At 47.4% G+C, this 22,088-nt stretch overlaps 1 long non-coding RNA gene across 2 annotated transcripts in view; it reads right to left on the bottom strand.

The window, feature by feature from the left end:
• Positions 1 to 22,088, bottom strand: part of LOC142823734 (uncharacterized) — a 52,845-nt gene that overhangs the window by 8,872 nt on the left and 21,885 nt on the right. The window contains exon 4 of one of the 2 annotated variants that reach the window (XR_012898888.1): positions 16,260 to 21,478. The exons of the other annotated variant lie outside the window; for it this stretch is intronic. This is a non-coding gene — a long non-coding RNA (uncharacterized LOC142823734). Of the gene's footprint in view, positions 1 to 16,259; positions 21,479 to 22,088 lie in introns of those variants that run through there. 2 annotated transcript variants of the gene reach the window in all.

Below are 22,088 nucleotides of genomic sequence, written 5' to 3'. Positions count from 1 at the left end.
CTTTAAGCACGAGACTTCAAAGTAGGAATAAGAGATCCTCCGGAATAGGGCTTTATTCCGGAGGATCGGGCCAGTCTAGACGCTTTTTTTCCGGCTTTTCCCCAAGCCGGGAAAAAAGCGGCAGACATGTTTATTTAAATCCGCGGGGGATATTTAAATCCCCTGCGGATTTCCCTATTCCCACTTTCAAAATTAGCATGCCCCTTCCGAAAAAGGGGCCAGTGTAGACGTAGCCAGATAGTGATAACTTGAGATACCACTGCCCCCAGCAGAGGAATCTGGGTGTCTCCCTTTTCACTGCAGCTGGCTGAGGCACATCCTAGACTCGTCTTCTCTTGTTTATTAATAACACCTTCATCCCCTTCCATTCACCTCCCCACCTCAAACATTCACACCCAGGGGCAGCCCATCCATATTGGCAAACGAGGCAGTCACCTAGGGCGCCAAGTTAAATGGGGCGCCAAATGGTGGCGCAATATCATTGAGGGGCTTGGAGGTGTGGGCACCGATTGCATGGTTCGCCTAGGGCACCAGTTGCTGGCAGCTAGTCTAGGGCCGCTCCTGTTCGTACCAGAGTCCAAGTCTTGTTTCTTGGGAAACATACTAGTGTAAATAACAACTACACTGACTTCAGATTGGTCTCCTAATATTTACACTGGTGTAGGTCATGACCTGGGCAGCTGTTTCTTGCAGCTCCCCTTGGCTGCAAATAGCGAATTGCAGCCAATGGGCGCCTGCGAGGCTCTACGGCTGAGGAACCAGTAAGCAAACAAATTGGAGCTGCCTGGTAGCAGCTTTCTCAGAGTGGCCCCACGGACCACTTTGCGAAACACTGCCTTAGGAAAAGGATGGGAGAACTGTTTTGTGAAGAGAATTCTGTGCTTTGACACAGAAAATTGGGATTTTCCACTACACATCCTGTTGCTGTCAAAAACATGACTGTGTAGTAATGGCCATCTGAGGAGCAGCCTTCTAGGGCTCCAAGCGATAAAAACTGCAGCTGGTAAAAGTATCTTGGAGGCAAAACAGCTTTAAGAATGAGGTGCTGGGAGGGGGACTGGTTGAAGCACATCATACTGGAAGTAAATCAGAGCTAGTCACTCCTGGATAGTCTGGCTGACGAATTTCCTGCCACATATTTTTTAACAACAGAATAAAATTTCTGCTAGTGTAACCCTTCTGATAATCAAAGTTGGCAGCAACAAGGGCCAGGTTCAGTATCTAGGGGCTCCTTTTCAACATTACAACACAAAACTGGCTCGAGCCTCACCCAGTGATCTGGAATAATTACATACCACCCTCTGGGTGCCTCTAAGGGCACCTCTAGACTACATGGCTCCGTCGACGGGGTCATGTAGATTTGTTTACTCAGCAAAGGCAAATGAAGCGGCGATTTAAATAATCGCTGCTTCATTTAAATTAAAATGGCTGCTGCGCTGGGCCGTTCAGCTGTTTGTCGGCACAGCGCTGTAGTCTGGACGCTCCGCGGTCGACATCAAAGGCATTTGTCGACCTCCCTGGTAAACCTCATCCCACGAGGCATAATGGGGAGGTTGACAAATGCCTTTGATGTTGACCGTGGAGCGTCTAGACAAATAGCTGATCGGCACAGCACGGCAGCCATTTTAATTTAAATGAAGCGGCGATTATTTAAATCACTTCTTCATTTCCCTTTGCCTACAACCCTAATCTACATGGCTCCGTTGCTGGATCCATGTAGTCTAGATGTGCCCTGAGGTTAAGTCTACACTGCAGAGCTTTTCTGAGATACAGAGGTATCCTGGAAAAGCTCTGCTGTGTCCAAGGAAAATTTCAGAATAGCAGACACATTTTTTTTCAGCATCCCTGTAAACGTCATTCTACGAGGAAGAAGGGATGTTCTGAAAGAGGCTTTTTTCCTGCGATTTGGCCCCGTGTAGATGGGCCAAATGTCAGAAAAACCTCTTTCGGAAGAAAAGCAGAAAAAGCTACTCAAATTGCAGATCTTTTTCTGACTTTTCCCCGCAGTGTAGACATAGCCTGACAGCTGACCTGCCAGCCAATCAGCACTTGGCCTTTACCTATTGGCTGCTCTGTTGGCCAATGAGTATACCACTCCTCCAGGTGCTCTGCCATCCAGCCAATCACCAGTCTGCCAGGATGTCTTCAGGTCTCAGCACTTAACACAGCTCCCAATGATTTCAGCTGAAAGTGGGGCAGTCTCTCGAATGAGAGACACTGTCCCAAAGCAGATCTAATGCTTATACCCAGGTATCAGTAATTCTAGCTCTGCAGTGTGTAACAAAACTCTCAGTTGAGACTAAATTAGCTCTGTTATTTTACACGGGGGAAAAAATGACATCAGACCCCTTTTGCAAGCCCCACCCTCTCCCTGGGCTTTGGAACCCACATTCCCTGCCTAGTATGTACCATTTAGTTGAGGGTGAGTCCCACAATCAGGGTACACCAAGCACAGTTCTGCTGCCCCTCAATTCACGCAACAAGGATAATAATGCTTTATTACACCTGCCCCAATAAAAAGGGGGCTGGGAACCCTACAGAGCAAAAAGTGATTATTTGGGCAAGTAATCCCATCATGCTGAGCACTGAGGCCATGAATGGGCACAAGGGCGTCCGTGGGCTGAATCAGGGCCTGGAGGTGGGGGGAAGTGTGCAAAGTCTCCTCCTGCCCTGCACGGAGTGCACAGCGCTTAGAAGCGCCACGTGCTCCTGACAGGGTGGGAGGAGACTTTGCACACTCCCTCTGCCCCCGGGCCAATCCAGGCTTGTGGGCGGAGGGGAGCACATGAAGTCTCCTCTTGCCCTGCAAGGGGCTCAGCTCTTAAAGTCAACAGCCAGCCACAGGGAGGGGGCAGGGACAAGAGATTTCATGTGCTCCTCCTCCCCAGGTCCTGATTGACCTGGGGGAGGCTGGAGGGAGCATGCAAAGTCTCCTCCCACTGTCAGGGGCACAGGTACTTAGAGGGAATCGCCAGCTGTTCAGAACTGCTGGTGGTTCTCTCGGGGGGGGGGGGGGGTGTGACAAAGACTTCATCACTCCTCCACCCTCAGACCAATCAGGGTCTGTGGGTGGGGAAGCACGGAAATGTCATGGCCCTACCCTGGGCCACTTCAAAAATTTCTAAAGTGGCCCCCAGTCTATAAATCATTGCCTACTCCTGACTTAGGCCATGAAGGTGTATCCATGAAAACAAGATCAGATTGTGAATTCCTCTTCCACAGCTCATGACTAGATGTCAGGAAAAAGCTCATTCAGACTTTGCTTACACCTGCTTTACTCACACAGTCAATCCTAGTGGTTTGAGTGTGACTCATGCTACTTACAGGAGTTAAGCAAGTAGGATTTGGTCTAGAGGCCTGTGATGCTTATGGCAAATTCCTAGGGAATTTAAAGAAAGATGGTACCCTGTTCATAGATTTTTTTTGTAAACAGCCAAGAAGAATTCCACAAATAATCATATCCATTTTATAGAATGATATAGGGTAACTATACAAATCTATAGAGAGGATGTCATTCTTAGTCAAGCCAACAGATCCAGAGAACATTTTCATTAGAACTATACTGCTTTCTGTTCTATAAGGTTAGTGTGATGCAAAGACAAATATATAAAGACATATAAAAAAGTAATATTGTTTGTATTGAACTTTCCTGAGCTTTGGTTTTCCTCATCTATGAAACGATATTGAAAGGTGCTATATTTGCAAACTACTATAGATAATACAAGGTTGTAGGAGAGCTTGACTGACACTCCTCCAGATGTCAAGATGTTTGATAGATGTCACAATTAACTATGAACGTTCAAGCACTTCCAACCATTGTGAGAGCTAAAGCAACACACAACCTCACAGGCATCTTTCTATGTATGTCATTTACCCATCACAGTTATACTTACCAAGCCACTCACCGATTATACTTCAGCATTAGAAAGTTATTTGCTGGCAAGGAAATGTTATTCCTGAAAGTATCATTCTTTAAAGGCTAGAAATGCTCCTTTCCCAAAGAGATATCTGTACCTCACTAGCCCCATTCTTTCTCATGCAAGTCGCTAACACCCTCTAGTAATGCGTTGCTCAGGAGAAACAGAAGCCGGGATGTTTGAACTCTGAAGAAGCAGAGAAGAGACGGAAAGCAATTGGCTGTGGAGAACTGGTTCAGCAGAAACCAATACGCTGGGGGGACACGTTCCAAGGCTTGCACAGCAGCGGAACCTGGGGTCAGCTGAGGGCTTCCAGTTTATCCTGGGCTTCCTGTGGCAGTGGAACCAAGGGTCAGCTGGGGATTCTTCAGCTGACCCCGGGTTCTGGGGAAGTGCTATGCAGAGCCCAGGATCAGCTGGGGAATCCCCAGCTGACCCTGGGCTCCTGGGCTGCCCCTTTCAAATGCGTGCGGAGGTGACATTTGAAAGGGGCAGCCCTGGAACCCGGTGTCAGCTGGGGACTCCCCAACTGATCCTGAGCTCTGCACAGCACTTCCCCAGAACCCGGGGTCAGCTGGGGACTCCCCAACTGATCCTGAGCTCTGCACAGCACTTCCCCAGAACCCGGGGTCAGCTGGGGACTCCCCAACTGATCCTGAGCTCTGCACAGCACTTCCCCAGAACCCGGGGTCAGCTGGGGAATCCCCAGCTGATCTCGGGTTCTGGGGCAATGCCACCCGGAGCCTGGGATCAGCTGGGGATTCCCCATTTGACCCCGGGCTCCACTGCCCCTTTGAAACATGCGGAGGGGGCGTTTCTAAGGGGCAGCTGCTAAATGCATGTTTCAAAGGGGCAATGGAGCCCGGGGTCAGCTGGGGAGTCCCCAGCTGATTCCAGGCTGCTGCCCCTTTCAAGCACCGCAGCAGCACTTCAAAAGGGCAGCGCAGCATTAATGCCTGCAATTAACACGATAAAAAATTTAACGTGTTAATCCTGGACTGAGTTAATCACAGGTATTAATGCATGTCAATTGACAGCCCTACTCTGCATGTATTTGGCTCCTGCTACCAAACGGACTAATTGCATGTTGGCTTGGGAAATGAAATTGGGCTCAGAAATTGTCTCCTATGATATTGGAAAAGGCTCTCAAACAGTCAGACCATTTTAAAATAGCAGGAGTGAATCACAATATTCAAATCTTTTTTTAAAACATTTAACCTAAAAGTAACTTGCAATCTTTGCTTTTAAATCATTTTTAAGAAAATGAATTTAGGCTATTTTCAAACAAAGCAGGTTGCAATTACTGTGACTGTAAAAGTCCCTTTAAAAATCACAATTTGTAAACAGAATGCTGACAGATACATAATGCAGTGGTGCTACTGGTCAAAGATATTCTAAATAAACATTTGACTTGGTTCCCTTTTCATTAATTCTTGCTAATGAGTTTTCAAGTCTTCTAAACTTCTAATCATGGCTGATGGTAGAAGAGGCTCTTCACACTAGGCACAGATTTATATGTAAACTCACCTGGATAGATGCAAATAGTAAACATTATCCAACCGGCACATCCAATTCTTTCCCTCTGCATGGGCCCAATTCAATTGCCATTAAAGTCAATGGGAAAATCTCCCTTGAATGAATGGGCCCCAAAGGGCAGTCTGGTATTGAAGTTAATGGGGACTTTGCCATTGCTATACAGTGGAAATTAGACAGGAACTAAGAAGTAGTTTATTGCAATCCCAGTCTTCTTTTATATCCCATACATCATAACTGAAATAGCCGAAGAGCTGATATAAGTATTGCTGTGAGTGAAGTGGTATTGCTAGACAATTGTAACCAAGCAGTTTTCTTTTTATTGTCCTCTTACTACACACAGTTGCCTCAAAGTGAGACTGACTAGTCCAATTCTCATAACTGTGGGTTTGCCACGTTGTCATGGAGTTTTCTATTGCTAGCTCTAAATTGACCTCCACGAACATGTCCAGCTCCAGAAACCACCTATTTATCTCTACTAACAGATTTCTACCCCTCTTTTTCTGCTGCTGCCAGGTCTTTGTAGAGGGTTAGGCAGGAGGAGAGTTGTCTTTTAAAACAAACTCAGACAGGAAATACTTGTCAGCATGCAGAGGTTAAAGAAAATGGCTGGGGGAAAAAACTTACAATCCTTATTTGACCAGATTTTGATTACATGTGTCTCCCAGAAGTGAAACCAGAAAGGAAGTTTGAAAGGAAATTCTTCGTCTAGTGTTTTCTTCTACATACACACAAAGGAAAACTCAGCAGCTGCAATAATCTCTGTCTCTCATAAACACATTTAACAAAAGCATGCTAATTTAACAATATTTAAGCATCTGGACAGTTTTGACTGAATAGTAGATCTATTTGGACATTATATTTATCCAATGCCCATTTCATAAGAATAAATGAAACAAATGTAAACTTCTGAATATAAACTGAATTTTCTGTCCTGTTCTTAAAATTAGATTTCTGTGGATTTTGCATTAAAGCAACAACAAGGCATCTTTATTTTAGTACCGGCATAGGCTGAGTCTGATTTGAAACATTTTCTGTCATGGTACTCTGAAGGTAGTTTTTTTAAAAACTTATCAAAACAAGAGAACTTCAAGCGATACCCAACTACATCACAGCAATAAAAAGTAAGTAACCCACATAGATGACATCAAATACACTGAAAAAAGAGTACACTCTATCAGATAAAATAATGACATCAACTCATAGAACAAGGCCTCTCAGAGGCTGTTTAGCAGGACCAGTGCTTAGTTTACCCTAACATTGAATTACACAGGATCCTATGCCAAGGACGCAGTGAACACAATAGTATTATTGTGCTCTCCAAACATGTAGGCCTGAGGGAAGAAACTGCAGTGGGAGTTATGAGCAGTATGTTTTAGTCAGAGAATTCCCAGCCAAGAACTTCGTCAGCTGTTCCACTTTGAGCCTCCATGGGAGTTTATTCAGCTCAGAGTTAGATACATCCTTTTGAAAACACCTCCCCTCCCCCCCTCCCCGGCCAATCCTCGACATTCTGTAGTTCCCTTCTTTTGAGCCACATGAATTTGACATAATGCTCTGCTGGGGTAAAATAACTCTCTGAAAGCAAGACTACATTATCTTTGCCTTTCCCATAGTAGTCACCCTGTGAATCAGAAGGGCGCATTTCTTCAGAGGCTCAACCAAGTTTTAAAGGAGTAGCACACTGCTCTGTGACCTTCCACCAAGGGAGAATTAATCAGGCTAGAACTGTTAATAATGAAGAGAAATTAGCTACATGAATTTCAGTTCAATTAATGGTATTTGTCTACTAAACATCTATCCTTTTACAAATAACATGGAGGGCAGAGCTAGGTTTGTCAACTGTCTACTTACACAAACACTCTTGTCATGCCCCTTCCTGAGGGCCCACCCTGCCCCTTCTTCAAGGTCCTGCCCCCATCGCTCCATCTGCTCTCCCTCCGTCACTTACTCTCCCTCCCCCTACTCATTCACTTTCACTAGGATGGTGCAGTGGTTTGGGACTAGGAGGAGGTGTTGGATCTGGGCTGGGACCAAGAGGTCTGGAGTGTGGGAGAGGGCTCTGGACTGAGCCTGGGACAAGGGATTACGGAACAGGAAGGGTTTACGGGCTCTAGGAGGGGACTCAGATCTAGGACAAGGGTTTGAGGTGTGGGAGGGGGTGAGTGGCATGAGCTCCGGCCAGGCAATGCTTACCACTGGTCAATGTCACAGAGTGGCCAAGGCAGGCTCCAATTCCCTGGCTCCATGCTTCTCTCAGAACCAGCCAATGGGAACTGCAGAGATGTTGCTCAGGGCAAGAGTAGTGCACGGAGGGGCCATAAGGAAGGGTGTGATGGAAGTAGCACAGGGCCTGGGCAAGCACGGAGCCTACCCTAATCCCACTGGACTTTTAGCAGCTGATCTCCTAATTTGGCCTGAAAAGCGCAATTCTGGGAAACTCCCAGCAAAACCCAGAGTGTTGGCAACCCTAGGCAAAACAGATGTACCATGTCTTGTTCGTCTCATTTATTTAGATTAGTTGCAAGATGTTTCTGCATTAGTTTAGTGCTGAAAACTCTAAATAAAATTCTTCAGTCAATCCTAATGCAAAATTAACATTTATTGATCTTACTCTATGGAAATTTATAATGAAATCAGGAAGAACTAAATCCCACAGCTTGAGTAAACAAAACCACAATGTGTGGGTTTCTTAGGCCAATCTACATCCCCCTTCCTTCTTTGTAGGGACTAATTCAATCCAATTATCAAAATGCTGTAGAATCACTAATAAGAAACTTACATTTTTGAAAACAATTTCTGACTATATTTACAAAATACAATAAATGGAATGCACACTTCCATATGATGGTTAATAAAAGACAAATATGATGTTTTTGTCATTTCTGGTTCTGGTTTTCAGTGCACAAAAATTGCTAACCCCTTCCCTCCAAAACCCATATGTCACAGAGATTATTTCATTTGCCAAAGTACAAAAATGAAGAACTAGGTAAGCCTTATCAAGCTGCTGATATTTAGTTCCCAAGTTCCCACAGCAGAGTTAGCAAGATACAAGACTATGAAGAGAAAGAGCGGAAATTAGCCTGTCACTCCAGGAAGGCAATGGCTACTGATCCAAGGAGATGTCTAATCTTAGCAGCTTTTCTAAACAGTTTACAAGAAAAACAACAAAACAGTGGGAAGGAAGGAAGGAAAAGGACATTGACAGGAATGTCTCTTTTAGGATATTGCTGATGGGATCCCTTCTACTGTGGAGGGTCAGAGGGAAATGAGAAGGACTTTAGATGTTATATGGAAAAGAAAGTAAGGCTTTTGAGCAAGTATTTGTGGGGGGAGGAGGTATCCAGAGTGGAAAAACAAGGATTTTTAAACCTTAAGAAAATATTCTAGGGGTTGTTTGCAAATAAGCAATTTAACCCCCGATCTTCTTTCTTGAAGCTTTTAGCTGTCATTTTATACATGACTCCACATTTTGTAGGTCTCCACTGTGGAGGCTATAGATGACATTCGGTAACGACATGTTACTAGACTATTTACATTTATATAAACGACTATTGAAAACATTCTAGGCCCGGGATTTCCAATCTAGTGTCATACTAGTAAAAATAATCCATTTGGACTTTGACATACAACAGCAAGTTTTTGAATTCATTCTGATGTATTTCCATTCCTACTGCTAAGTATGCATTTTGCAGTGTGCAAAATAGAATGAGTTGGAAATGACATGGAGGGCAGGAAGGATTTTTTTATTGGCAGTATTCTACACAGGAGGAATATGAACTTCCATGTGAACTTCTGTGTATATGATTAATATTCCACAGAGAGAAATTGTCTAAACTGAAGTTTTCTTCAAATAAAAATGTAAACATTAATTACATCGTTCTTGAAAGCACGCACTAAGCATTTGTAACACCAAGAAATGCATTTAAGTTTTCCATCAAGTTACAGGCATTTTATCAAAGTGACAGGCAGAAATAAATATGTAAATGTACAAAAATGAGTTTGGCGTGATGAAATGGGTAACCTTGAAAAGCTAACAAAAAAGCCCTCACACAACCTAACAGTCTTCCTTCAGACAAAAAAGAAGTTAAAGGAATGTAGGAGCAGATTCATGAAGAAATTTAGGCACAGAGACACTGAGCATCTTTTAGTGTCTAGAAAAGCACAAGGATCCATAAAGCCTGAGTTAGATACCTGGGCTTTTTATGTAATGAATGAGGAAAGATAGTTGCTTTGGAATGGGAATCATAAAAAGCCAGCAGGCTAGGCATCTCTCCACCTAAGCTAATCAATGGAATTATGTCAGGTTGGAGGAGGTCTCAAGTGGCATTCCACAAGGATCTGTTCTGGTTTCTGCACCAGTCTCCCCTCCGCCCCTGTAATCTCCCAGATTGCCCTGGGATCCATTGATAGGACAGTTGAGGCAGCTGCTCTGAACTGTCCTATGGCAGGGACAACTGCTTTCAGGAGCTTAATATAATGGAGCAGGTATATTGACTGAATCCTGGTAAGGCTAAGCCTGCTACCTAACCCAAAACATTAAAAGACCACATTGTGGAAGGGGTCTAACAACCTGAATGATATCCCTCCCTCTACCCCTCAAAACAAGAATTAATTCAATCACTGCTTATTGCGTGACTGCCATCTACTTCTAGGAAAAAATACGCTTTAATTGGGTCAATCTTTGTTGTAAAAGGGAGTTTTTAAGCCATGAGCCATGACATAAACTAAGTTCATTAACACAGGAAACACGGCAATGGATATCCTCAGCCTGTTTGATTCAGCAAAAATTATTGCCTTTTTAAGTGAACGTCCATAAGAAACATCCAACCCCTCATCTGTTCCCCCAAATGGGGTCAAGCTATATCCTCTCAAAAAGATATTACAGAAATCAGTGTTCAGGAATTTGGAATTGTTGTTATTAAGAATTATTTTCTCCAGCATTTTGGCATTGACATGTTCACCACACCTCATGGAAAAGTGCAAGCTGCAACCCTACCTTAGGTAATAACAGGGTTTATCTATGCTCAGGGAACCTAATCCACAATAGCCAGCAGTTAGATCATGAAAGTCCAAAGCTGAAGGGTTTAGATCCCTTATAAAATTCATGTTTATTTATTTAATTTACTATAACTTTACACATTCCATAAAAGATCTAACCCTTTTTGGAACTAGGCTAAACATTGGGCGTTCAATGATACTTTGTAGAAATGAATTCCAAAGGCTAGTTATGCATTGTGGGAAAATGTACATAATTTCTCTTTCTGCTGAATGTTTTATTATTTATGGACAGTGGCTAACTTGGACAATGAATTTGGAAACAATTTTTAAAAGTAAAGATAAAATGGGAGGTACAAGCATGGGCAGTGCGTGAAGGTAAGACTGAGGGAGGGAAGCCCCCAGCCTAGCACCACGGGGAGAGCGGAGGGCATGCAGCTCCAGTTGCTCTGGCCCCGGAACACTGGGAAGGGGGGACGCAGGGGGCAAAAACACTCCACCCCCCCCAGTATTCTTACAGTAGGTATTCTGGGGGGCAGAGTGTGAGTTGGGCGATACCTGGCAGTTTGAGAAGGCCTATGATGTACCATGGGGCAGTGGGTAAGAGGTAATAGGAACTAATCTAAGACCTCTGAAGTACATCATAAATGCAGCTGAGGAGTTGACAGAGGGAACGTGTGCTCCAGGCTGCAAGCTGGCATGGAGAACACCTGGACGTTGTAAACAAAAATCCTCAAAAATGATCATCAAAATTTTTCTATCCAGTTGTTACTGGCTGAAGTAAAACAGATAAGCAAGAAGGTGCATTGCCATTGCTAATGGAAATTAAAATAAATAAAAAGTACGGGTATGAAAGTAACACTGCATTACAGGCAGTCCCCGACTTACGCGGATCCGACTTACATCGGATCCGCACTTACGAACGGGGCTTTCTCGCCCTGGAAGTCGGGGCGAGAAAGCCCCGTTCGTAAGCTGCTCCGGTGCCCCTGGTCTGCTGGAGACCGTCTCCAGCAGACCAGGGGCACCGGGCGGGTTCCCGCGCTTCTGAGGCTTTGCCAGCGCAAAGCCTCAAAGGCGCGGGGAACCGCCGCTGCTGCCGCTTCAATCTGGGTGCCTGTGGTCTGCGGGGGACCGTCCTGTGCCTGTGCCTGTGGTCTGCTGTGGTCTGCTGGGGTCCCCCGCGGCTGCGGCTTCAGTCCAGGAGCCTGTGGTCTGCTGGGGACGGTCCCCAGCAGACCACAGGCACCCAGATTGAAGCGGCAGCAGCGGCGGTTCCCCGCGCCTCTGAGGCTTTGCTCTGGCAAAGCCTGAGAGGCGCGGGACCCCCCCGCGGCTGCGGCTTCAGTCCGTGAGCCTGTGGTCTGCTGGGGACCGTCCCCCTCCCCGTGTCCCTGGTCTGCTGGGGAGGGGGGGGCAGCTAGTGTGCTCCCCCCCCCCCAGCAGACCAGGCTTTTGTTTTGGACTCTGGGGCAGAGCAGCTGGGGCGCTGCCGATTGGTCCTGCAGTGCCCGCTCTGGGCACTACTGGACCAACCTGGCAGCACCCCAGCTGCTCTGCCCCAGGTCCTGATTCAGCCGCTGCTGGTTAGTTTCAGCAGCGGCTGAATCAGGACGCCTGGGGCAGAGCAGATGGGGTGCTGCTTGGTTGGTCCAGTAGCACCCAGGAGCGGCGCTACTGGAGCAACCCAGCAGCACCCCAGCTGCTCTGCTCCAGGCGTCCCCAAGTCAGCTTCTGCTGAAACTGACCAGCGCTGACTACAGGAAGCCCCAGGCAGAGTTGCTCTGCCCCGGGCTTCCTGGAATCAGCTGCTGATCAGTTTCAGCAGCAGCTGACTTGGGGATGCCTGGGGTTCTTAAGTTGATTCTGTATGTAAGTCAGAACTGGCGGTCAGTTTCAGCAGTGTCTGAATCTGGACGCCAGTTCCGACTTACATACAGATTCAACTTAAGAACAAACCTACAGTCCCTATCTTGTACGTAACCCGGGGACTGCCTGTACACTAGAGGCTGTGCTTTGGATGTGAAATATTACCCTTATCAAGAGGCAGAATAAGCCATCAAGATGGCAGCAGGGATCCAAGATATACATTGTAAAAAATGACTAAGGAAGAGAGGCTTAAGTTTATGTACAAGAAAAGACTCAGAGGAGCAGTTTGTACAAGTTCTGAAAAGAATTCATTACTCTTAGATACATTATTCCTGCAGCCACTGGTCAGAAGAAGAAGGCAGAAAATAAACTTTAGGGAACTGGGAGCATAATGAGAAAAGCCCACTGCCTACAAAGCAAAAGCAAAATCTTAAACAAATTGTTCACATGGCATTTTGAAGGAGGCAGAGAGGAAAATAAAGGCTAACTGAAAAGACCTGTTGGACTTTCTCCAATTATTGTTTTACATCATGTGCCAAAAGAATTTATTGTACTATTTTCACTGCAAATTTATTTTTTTATTCTCATTTTCCCATGAGAAACAAAACTATTCATTAAATGCTCTATAAAATAAATATGTACTTTACATGCATTTTTCTTTTTTTATGCATATTTCTCTGGTGTAGTATGAAAAGCACACTACAAATCAAACTGTATGAAAGCTAGACCTCAAGAATTTTGGATTCTTAAGGACAAATTTTGTTTACTACACTGCTAGTATCTGGTTGAAACTAGATTTGAAACTGTGTCATCTGTATATTGATGATATTTCAAAGGAAATTTGGCCAGGAATAAATTACTATTAGAGAGGATGCCCAACTAGTTGAAAACCATACTCAAAGATTATACTCAATAGTTCACTGTCAAAGTGGGAGAAAACCTCTAATGGGGCAGTCTATCCAGCACATTCAGTAATGGAGTGGAGAGTATGCTTATAACATTTGTGGATGACACCAAACTGTTGCAAGCATTGTGGAGGGCAAGATTAGAAATTCAAAACAGCCTCGTGAAATTGGAGAATTAGTCTGAAATAAGCAAGATGAAAGTCAAGTCAATACTAGGGTTGCCAGATGGTTTCAACAAAAATACCGGACACACTTGACATTACATCACAATCTACATTACATCTTATTTAGAAAATACTGGACATTTATATTTTCTCAATTTGCTTCCTGAATAGAAAGCTCAAATACTAGACTGTCCGGTTCAAAACCGACACCTGGCAACCTTAGTCAATACCCGTGCATAGTACTACATTTAGGAAGGAAAAAAAATCCAGTGCTAACTAACTACAAGACATGAAGGAATCTCCCCAACCTGAACATCTTCACCACAAATAATCAGCTTGAGCCCAAGGCAACTGGCATGGGCCAGCTGCAAGTTTTTAATTGCAGTGTAGACATATGTTAGGGCTCCACAGCCTTCTCTTGTTGAATCAGTTCAGTGGGACAGAATCTAGTGCAGCAGGCAGAAGTCCGAGAGGAGCCCTGAAGCCACTGTGATCTCTTGAGTGGTAATTCTAACTAGCCATTCAGCCACTACAACTTGCAGTCATTCATCTCACTCAGAATATCGCAAATCTCACTTTGCATCTCCTGAAGCAGGGGTTCCAAAACTCTGGAACGCATACCCCAAGGGGCTGTGAGCTATCTCTGGAGAGTATGTCAGAGAATTGTGTAATGGTGGATTTTATTTATTAATTATTTTATGTTGATTGAATTTTCATAATACGCTACTCAGACAAAACTCTAAAACTCTCTGGGAATTTGTTATATAAAATATGCTAGTTAATTTACGTCAAAATGTAACATTGAGAACACAGATACAGAGACCCTGGCATACAGAGCCCCGACATCCAAACACGGTACAGTATGAGTTCAGTTGCCTTGCAAACGTCCAGTCTAACTAAGCTCAGAACTAGGCAGAGGGGGATGTCAATTGTATATTTCACACTATATTGTACGTAACCATGAAACAGATGGCTAAAAGACAGAGGGTACGTCTACACTACAGCGCTAGTTCGAACTAACTTAGTTCGAATTAGTTAATTCGAACTAAGCTAGTTCGAACTAACGCATCTAGAACTAAAAACTAGTTCGAACTAGCGTTTTGCTAGTTCGAACTAGTAAGTCCACATTGAGTGGACTCTGAACAGGGCTTAAGGCTGCCCGGAAGCAGTGCCGGCAGGGCATAAAAGGAGGACTTAGAGCATGGAGATGCTGTCTCAGGCTAGCCGAGGGCTGCGCTTAAAGGGTCCCGACCCCCACCCCGGACACACAGTTCTAAGGGGTGCCCCGCTTGCAAAGAAGTTCTGGCTTGGAGTGCCCTGAGTGCCCACACTGAGCACATCACACCACTCGGCCATCAGCCCGGCTGCACTTGCCGCAGGCTGCCATCTGGGGAGAGGGAGTAATTGGGGGGCTGCAGGAGAGCTTCCACTCCCAGAAGCCCGCAGAGACAGCCCAGTCCTCCCCATCGGGGGCTCGTACCCCATACCTCCCTCACCTCCTTCCACTTACCCTTCCCTAGCCCCCCTTCTTATTGATGTACAAAATAAAGATAACATTTCTTCCAACATTGACTCTGTCTTTATTGAAAAAAACTGGGGGAGACTGGGAAAAGGAGGTGGGAGAGGGGAAGAGAAAGGCTGGGAGAGGGGAGGGCAACTAACATGATCAGGGGTTGGGAACAGGTCCCAGATGAAGAAAGGCTACAGAGACTGGGACTGTTCAGCTTAGAAAAGAGGAGACGGAGGGGGGACAGGATAGAGGTCTCTAAAAGCAGGGGTTGGGTGGAGAGGGTGCAGTCAGAAAAGTTCTTCCTGAGTTCCCATAAAGAAGGACTAGAGGACACCAAAGGAAAGGAATGGGTAGCAGGCTTGAAACTAGTAAGAGAAAGTTGTTGTTCTTCAGAAAGCAAATAGTTAACCTGTGGAACTCCTTGCTGCAGGAGGCTGTGAAGGCTAGAACTAGAACAGAGTTTAAAGGGAAGTGAGATCAAGTCATGGAGGTTGGGTCCATGGAGTCCTATTAGCCAGAGGGTAGGAGTGGTGTCCCTGCCCAAAGTTTGTGGAAGGCTGGAGAGGGATGGCACGAGACAAATGGCTTGGTCATTGTCTTCGGTCCATCCCCTCCAGGGTCCCTAGGGTTGGCCGCTGTTGGCAGACAGGCTACTGGGCTAGATGGACCTTTGGTCTGACCCAGTACGGCCATTGTAAGCTCAGGGCTCAGTGTCGGGGGTCTCAGTGGACCCCCTTGATTTTCATGCACACCTGGTCCTGGGTGGCCAGGCTGGCAGCTCTCCTGCCCTAGACGGCCACTTTCCTGTGCCTAGTGCGGAGATCGTGGACGAGGTCCACGATGTCCGCACTAGCCCAGGAAGGTGCCCGCCTCTTGCGGTCCAGGGCAAGCTCCTGGGAGCCGCCAGCCTGGTCCCGGCAAGAGGGGGTGGGCTGGGGGGCATCGGGTGGGTGGCTCTGTGCCGTGCCAGGTGCAGGGTCTGCTAGCTGGGTGCTGGCAGGCTTGCACCTGGCACGGGCACCGTAGCCAGCCCGTGCCCCTTTAAGGGGTCCGGGGCCGGGAGGGGGGCATAGAGTTTCCCTGGTGTTGGCCAGAGTGGCCACCAGGGAAACCTGGGGAGGGCTAGCCTCCCACTAGTTCGAACTAAAGGGCTACACAGCCCTTAGTTCGAACTAGCTAGTTCGAACTAGGCGTTAGTCCTCGTAAAATGAGGTTTACCTAGTTCGAACTAAGCGCTCCGCTAGTTCGATTCAAATTCGAACTAGCGGAGCGCTAGTGTAGCGCATAGGAAAGTTAGTTCGAACTAACGTCCGTTAGTTCGAACTAACTTTCTAGTGTAGACATACCCAGATAGTGTTAAGAAGAATACACAAAGTATCAGGGATAAGAAGGGTAAGCATATACCAACAGCTTGGAAAGGGATATGCAATAAGAAAGGGTTAGGAACCTCTCCCCTAAAGTGCTTGAACTCTTGAGAGCAAAATGCAGGACTATATTCTAGGCATAAGCAAGAAATCTCCAGGGTTAACCCCAAGGGATGAGCTTACTAATTACAAACGCTTCTGGAACCTAAGACTATAGCTCACAATGCAGATTTACCTGCTTTAATCTTGTAAATAACTCATATTTCTTTTCTTAATTAATAAATCCTTAGCTAATTTATTGCTAGGGGGCTGGTTCCCCTGCTTGCTACGCTCGCCCAGGGAGAGCCCAGTCCCAAGTCCCAGCTCTTCCCCCACATCCTCTGGCTGGCTCTAGCTCACCCTCCCCGCCAGCCAGCCCCAGCTGTTCCCCCACCTCTGGCCACCAGGCAGGGCAGGACTGGGCCCTGGCGCACTAGCCCCAGCTCTCTCTCTGGCCATGAGGGGGGCCAGGCTGAGACTGGGCGAGTCCCGGCTTGCCCCCCAGCCACTGGTCAGCCTCAGATGGTGGACAGGACCCAGCCATATCAGCTCCTCACCAGCAGCGCAGCTGGAGCAGCCCACATGTAGCAGCTGGCCCCAGCAAGCAGCAGAGGGCGGAGGCGAGGGAGCAGACTGACATGATGTCATCACTCTGTCATCCTACAGGAAATTTTTTTCATACAGAGAGAGAGAAATAGCATTGGCAATAATCATGGTCTCTGCTGGTGGGATCTAAGGTGCAGCTGACCTGACATAAATAATTGGTCCTTTGGGACTGGGTGTACCTTGAACATAGTTGTATTTTTCTGGCATAAGGGGCCATCTATCACAAGGACAAGTTTGCCTTAAATGACAAGCTACATCAGAGTGCCCTAGCAGACTGTCTGTGACTCCTTGGGTATTTGGTTGGTTATAGTGCCTGATAAATTTATATTCAATACTTGGTTTGTGAAATCTAAGTACAGAACTCACAGCCAGTTTGCTGTTTGTGCTCCGCGTCTTAATAGTCTGCCCCGAAGATGGTACACATGCTCTTGAGTCACTGCATGACAGTTTGATGTATTTATCTAATCCAATATATTTTACTTGGAAAAATAGCTTTGAAAAATAATATTTTAAAGCTGTGATAACAACCATAACAAGAGATAAATAATGTGATCATTTAAATGAGAATAACTTAAACGAATTAGGTCTAAGTCTTCTTTCTTTGCACCACATTCATAGTTTGTATAGTTTCAGTCTTGTGAGAAAGGCATTTAAATGTGCTTAAGTTTTTATAGAAATTACCTGAAATATTATTTTTCTAACCTGGCTTTTTGGGATGTGTGTGATTTTGGATGAGAGGCCTCATATTTCTTCTGTAAGGTTTCATTGGTTGGAAAAAAATAACCAACATTTTACAGTAGTATATACATTAAAATCATGCAATTTTTAAAATATGAAGCCCTAGGGTTGCCAGATGGTTTCAACAAAAATACTGGACACACTTGACATTACATCACAATATACATTACATCTTATTTAGAAAATACTGGACATTTATATTTTCTCATTCATATTTTCCCAGTTTGTTTCCCAAACAGGAAGCTCAAATACTGGACTGTCTGGTTCAAAACTGGACACCTGGCAACCCTATGAAGCCCCCAAACAGTGAACCAGATATAATTTACAAAACTCTGGAGTAATATCTATGAGGAGAAATGCTTCTGGATTTATACCAGAATCACTAAGACCAGAATCTGGCTTTCTAATTTTGGGTAACATATTAATGAAGCTCCAGTCTTATATTAGCTACTGAAGCTTTCCCATATTATGCCAGGAATGAAGTGAAAATGATCTGAGGGAAAATTCCCTCACTGTGGAGAGACTGTTAGGCTTACATTCTTCCTAAACTTTATGGAGTTTAAGTTTACACCAAGTTTATTAGCTTTGAGCACAATGAATTCCAAAACATGAGGAAGATAGATTAAGGAACAACCACAAGAACAGAAAGTGTTTTGTAGACCTGATTTTTCACTTTATCCAGCAGGCCCCTTTTTGAAAACAATGAACAGTTTGAGGCAGACATCTCAGCAAAAGCAGACAAATATCTATGCATGACTAATATATGATATTAAAGGATATGAGTGTTTGTACTTGACAGACAGTTGTTGCACAAAGAATATAACAGTGTTTTTCTTTCTTCCATCCTGTATTTATATATGGATGGTTTGTTTATATTTCTGAAAGCCTTAGTGCCCAGAATAGCAAAACGGGGCCTAACTGAAAGGATTATTTGAGAACCATGACTTGTAAGTGATAGGATTGTGCAACCATCCCCTCCAACAAGAAAGATTCACTTTAGTTTACTAATCTATGAAGAGATTTTGGAGCTTTCCCAAGAATCTTATCTCAAAATGAGGTTGCATTAAGAGAGGTTTGTCCAGTATAGAAGTGAGCAGCTACCGTCCCAGGAAGCTGTTTCCTGCTTCTGTTATTGGATGCACTTGATAGAGGAGGGAATGTAAACATTCATGAGCATTTGAGGGGAGATGCTCAGAGAGCTAGATATGGAAAACTGCAATGAGGAAGCACAATTAGAGAATTTAAGCAAAAGTTCTGTCTGGAGAAAGAGTTAACAGCAAAGTCCTGGACTGCTAGAGCTTTCTTTAGTGTACTAGGTTTGTAGGAGGTATGTACAATCGGATATACATTATGGGTGCGTCTAGCAAAAGCAGCTGCTTTTGTGCAAAAACTTGCCAGCTGTCTACACTGGCCACTTGATTTTGTGCAAGAGCACTTATGTTCTACTGTCTGAAATCAGTGCTTCTTGCACAAATGCTTTGACGCTCCCATTCAGGAAAAAGCCCTCTTGCGGAAATGATTTTGTGCAAGAGGGCCAGTGTAGACAGGCAGCTAAGACATTTTGCGGAAAAGCAGGCTAAACGGAAAAAAGCCCTAATGGCCGTTTGGAGACTCTGTAGCCACAGTCAGCTCCTGGATTTCCTGGTAACCCGAGCCCACTTAAAGCAGACACAGGCTGCTGAGGTCCCGAGGCAGGAGCCCTTCTCGGACCTCTGGCCACAGCTCTGCCATGTGGCCCCTGCTGTCCCCAACGCCACCCCAGACCACGATGGTAGCTCCAGGGGGGATCAGGCACCCATACCCCCAGCACAGGAGGCCCCCAGGGCTAGAAAAAGACGGGCCCCATCCTGGTCGGAGCCCGCACCTCCGCCAGGGTGCAGAACGCAGAACGGCACACTGTCCCATGCCTGGCTGTGAGGCACAGCCAGCTGCTCCTGGGAAAACCGCGGCATCATAGCCCGTGAGCATGGCCCCCACGGAGCCCCTCGCCTGCTCCTGGTGAATTGGATGGCCCCCCGAGGGAAGTCCTCACTGCGGCCACATATGTCCCTGGGCTACGTGTGTAAGGGCTAGCAGGAGGGGGAGGGGGGAAGCGCTCGGGCTGGCCCTAGGGCCACCTGAGTTTTGCTGCAAGGATGGGACACTCCCCAGTCACTCTCCTGGTTCCATCCAGGAGACATCCCACGTGATGGGGATCTGAGAGCCCAGACCACATCTGCTAGATGTGCTCCCAGACACTGTGTGGGGATTCATCTCACTCCCTGTCAAACACCATTGATTAGCCCAAAGCTTCACAGCCTCCACCAGCAGTGAGTTCCACAGGTTAACACAACACAAGCGCCCTCCCACCCTCCACGGGGCCAGGACACAGACTGGTGGTTACAATACATGGAGGAGGACCCTACTCCAGGGGCGGTCCTGTATGCAAACATACAACATGAGGGATAGGGGGGTAACCGAGTGGGCCCAAGCCACCCTACTGTGGGGTCACCTGGGCTCAAGGGTGGAGGGCATGAGGTGTGGGGACAGTGGCCGGGCTGCCTGATTGACCCATCCTTTCTTCTGTTCCCTGCAACGGGACCAAGCACAAGCCGGGGACCCTCTAGCTGTGCAGCAGCGGCAGCAGCAGCACCCCCAGCCACCCAACCACCACGGCAGCATCTCTGCCACTGGGAGCAGCTCCTTCGGCGCCACGTGCAGGCCATCGAGAGCGTCGAGGCAGCCATCACTTGGTGCGTGGAGGCGGACATGCAGTGGCACCAGGAGGCCTGGGGCTCCTTCCAGGCCCAGTGCATCCACATGGCGGATTCAATAGCCACCCTCACTGCACACATTGGCCATGCCATCCATTATGGCATGGCCTTGCCCCATGCACCCACCATCTCTCCCCTAGCACTGTCCCTGCCCCCTCCTGCCCCTGCCCCTCCTGCCCACCTCCCCGTTCAGCCTGACCCGACGTGGCCTGCCCCCCATGTGCAGGTCTGCCCCCGCAGGAGCGGTCACAGGGGCCACCTCCCAGGAGTAGCTCCTCCCCCTCCCATCCTAGATCTCCCCACAGAAAAACTGTTTGGTGTTTATTGGGAGGTAAGGGAAGGGGAGGGGAGGGGAGGGGTGGGGGAAGGATAGGAGATGGGAGGGAGTCGTAAAGGGAGACTGAGGCAACCCTACTATGGGGCCTGGGAGAACATGTTCGTCAGGGCCTCCTGGATGCACACCCCATCCTGGTGCGCCTGGCGGATGGCAGCTGTGCAGGCCTGATCATAGGCCTGGCCCTCGGCTGCCAAGATTGTGGAGCACGCAGCATTCCGCTCACCCATCTCGAGATGAGTGAGCAAACACCAGAAGCGGGCTTTCAAGTGGCCGAAGGCGCACTCCACTTGATTGCGGAGTTGAGAAGGTCGTTGATCCGGGGACGGTTCTGGTCCGGCCGCCCCGTGTAGGGCCGCATTAGCCAGGGCAGCGGGGGGTGGGCTGCGTCCCTGATGACACAGATGGGCATAAGCACATCCCCGACAGTAAACTCCCACCAGGGGAAGTAGGAGCCCACCTCCAACCTGTGAAACAGGCTGGAGTTCTGTAGTAGGCGGGAGTCATGTGCCCTGCCGGACCAGCCCGTATAAACATCCAGGAAGCAGCCAGGGTGGTCCACGAGGGCCTGGAGTACAATCGAGCAGTACCCCTTCCTGTTCATAAAAAGGGCCCGGACGGGGATGTGGGTTGCATCCAGGGATCCCCCACAGTTGGGGAACCTGAGGGCAGTGAAGCCAGCCACCGTAGCATCCACGTCGCGCAGTCGAATGACTCCCGGGAGCAGGATGTCATTGATGGCGTGGACGACCTGCAGAAACACAGGGGAACACATCACATAAGGCAGGGTGAGTGTGCGCTCCCCTTCGGCCCCCCCCCCCGTGATGCCCTCTGTGCTCTCACACACACACACAAACACGCACACACCCCACGCCCCCTCTCCCCTACCAGCAGGCCTGTGCAAGGGTGGGATGGCCTAAACCCATAGAGTGCAGCACCCTCTCCCACCCCACTCCCCCTGGGACTTACCTCCATGACGATGACACCGACGGTGGATCTGCCCATCCTGAACTGGTTTGCCACCGATCGGTAGCTGTCCAGGGTGGCCAGCTTCCAGACTGTGCTGGTGACCCTCTTGTTGACGGGGATGGGTGCCCACAACCGGGTGGTGGCTCCCTGGAGCACAGGGGCGAGCCAGGCACACAGCTCCAGGAACATCCGCTTTCACATGTGAAAGTTCCGGAGCCATTGCTGGTCGCCCCATTGCCCCAGGACCAGCCGGTCCCACCAGTCCGTACTGGTGTCCAGTCTCCACAGTGGCCTCTCCACGCTGGGGTGGGGATGCCACAGGGACGCCATGGCCTCCGTGGTGAGGGAGTCCAAAGCGATCTGCACCTCCAGGTCCTGGAACAGGAGGGCAG

This window comes from Pelodiscus sinensis, chromosome 1 (genome assembly GCF_049634645.1).
Source record: "Pelodiscus sinensis isolate JC-2024 chromosome 1, ASM4963464v1, whole genome shotgun sequence".
Classification (NCBI taxonomy): Eukaryota; Metazoa; Chordata; order Testudines; family Trionychidae; genus Pelodiscus; species Pelodiscus sinensis.
Note: the sequence above shows the minus strand (reverse complement) of the source record. Positions and strands in the feature narration are given on the sequence as shown.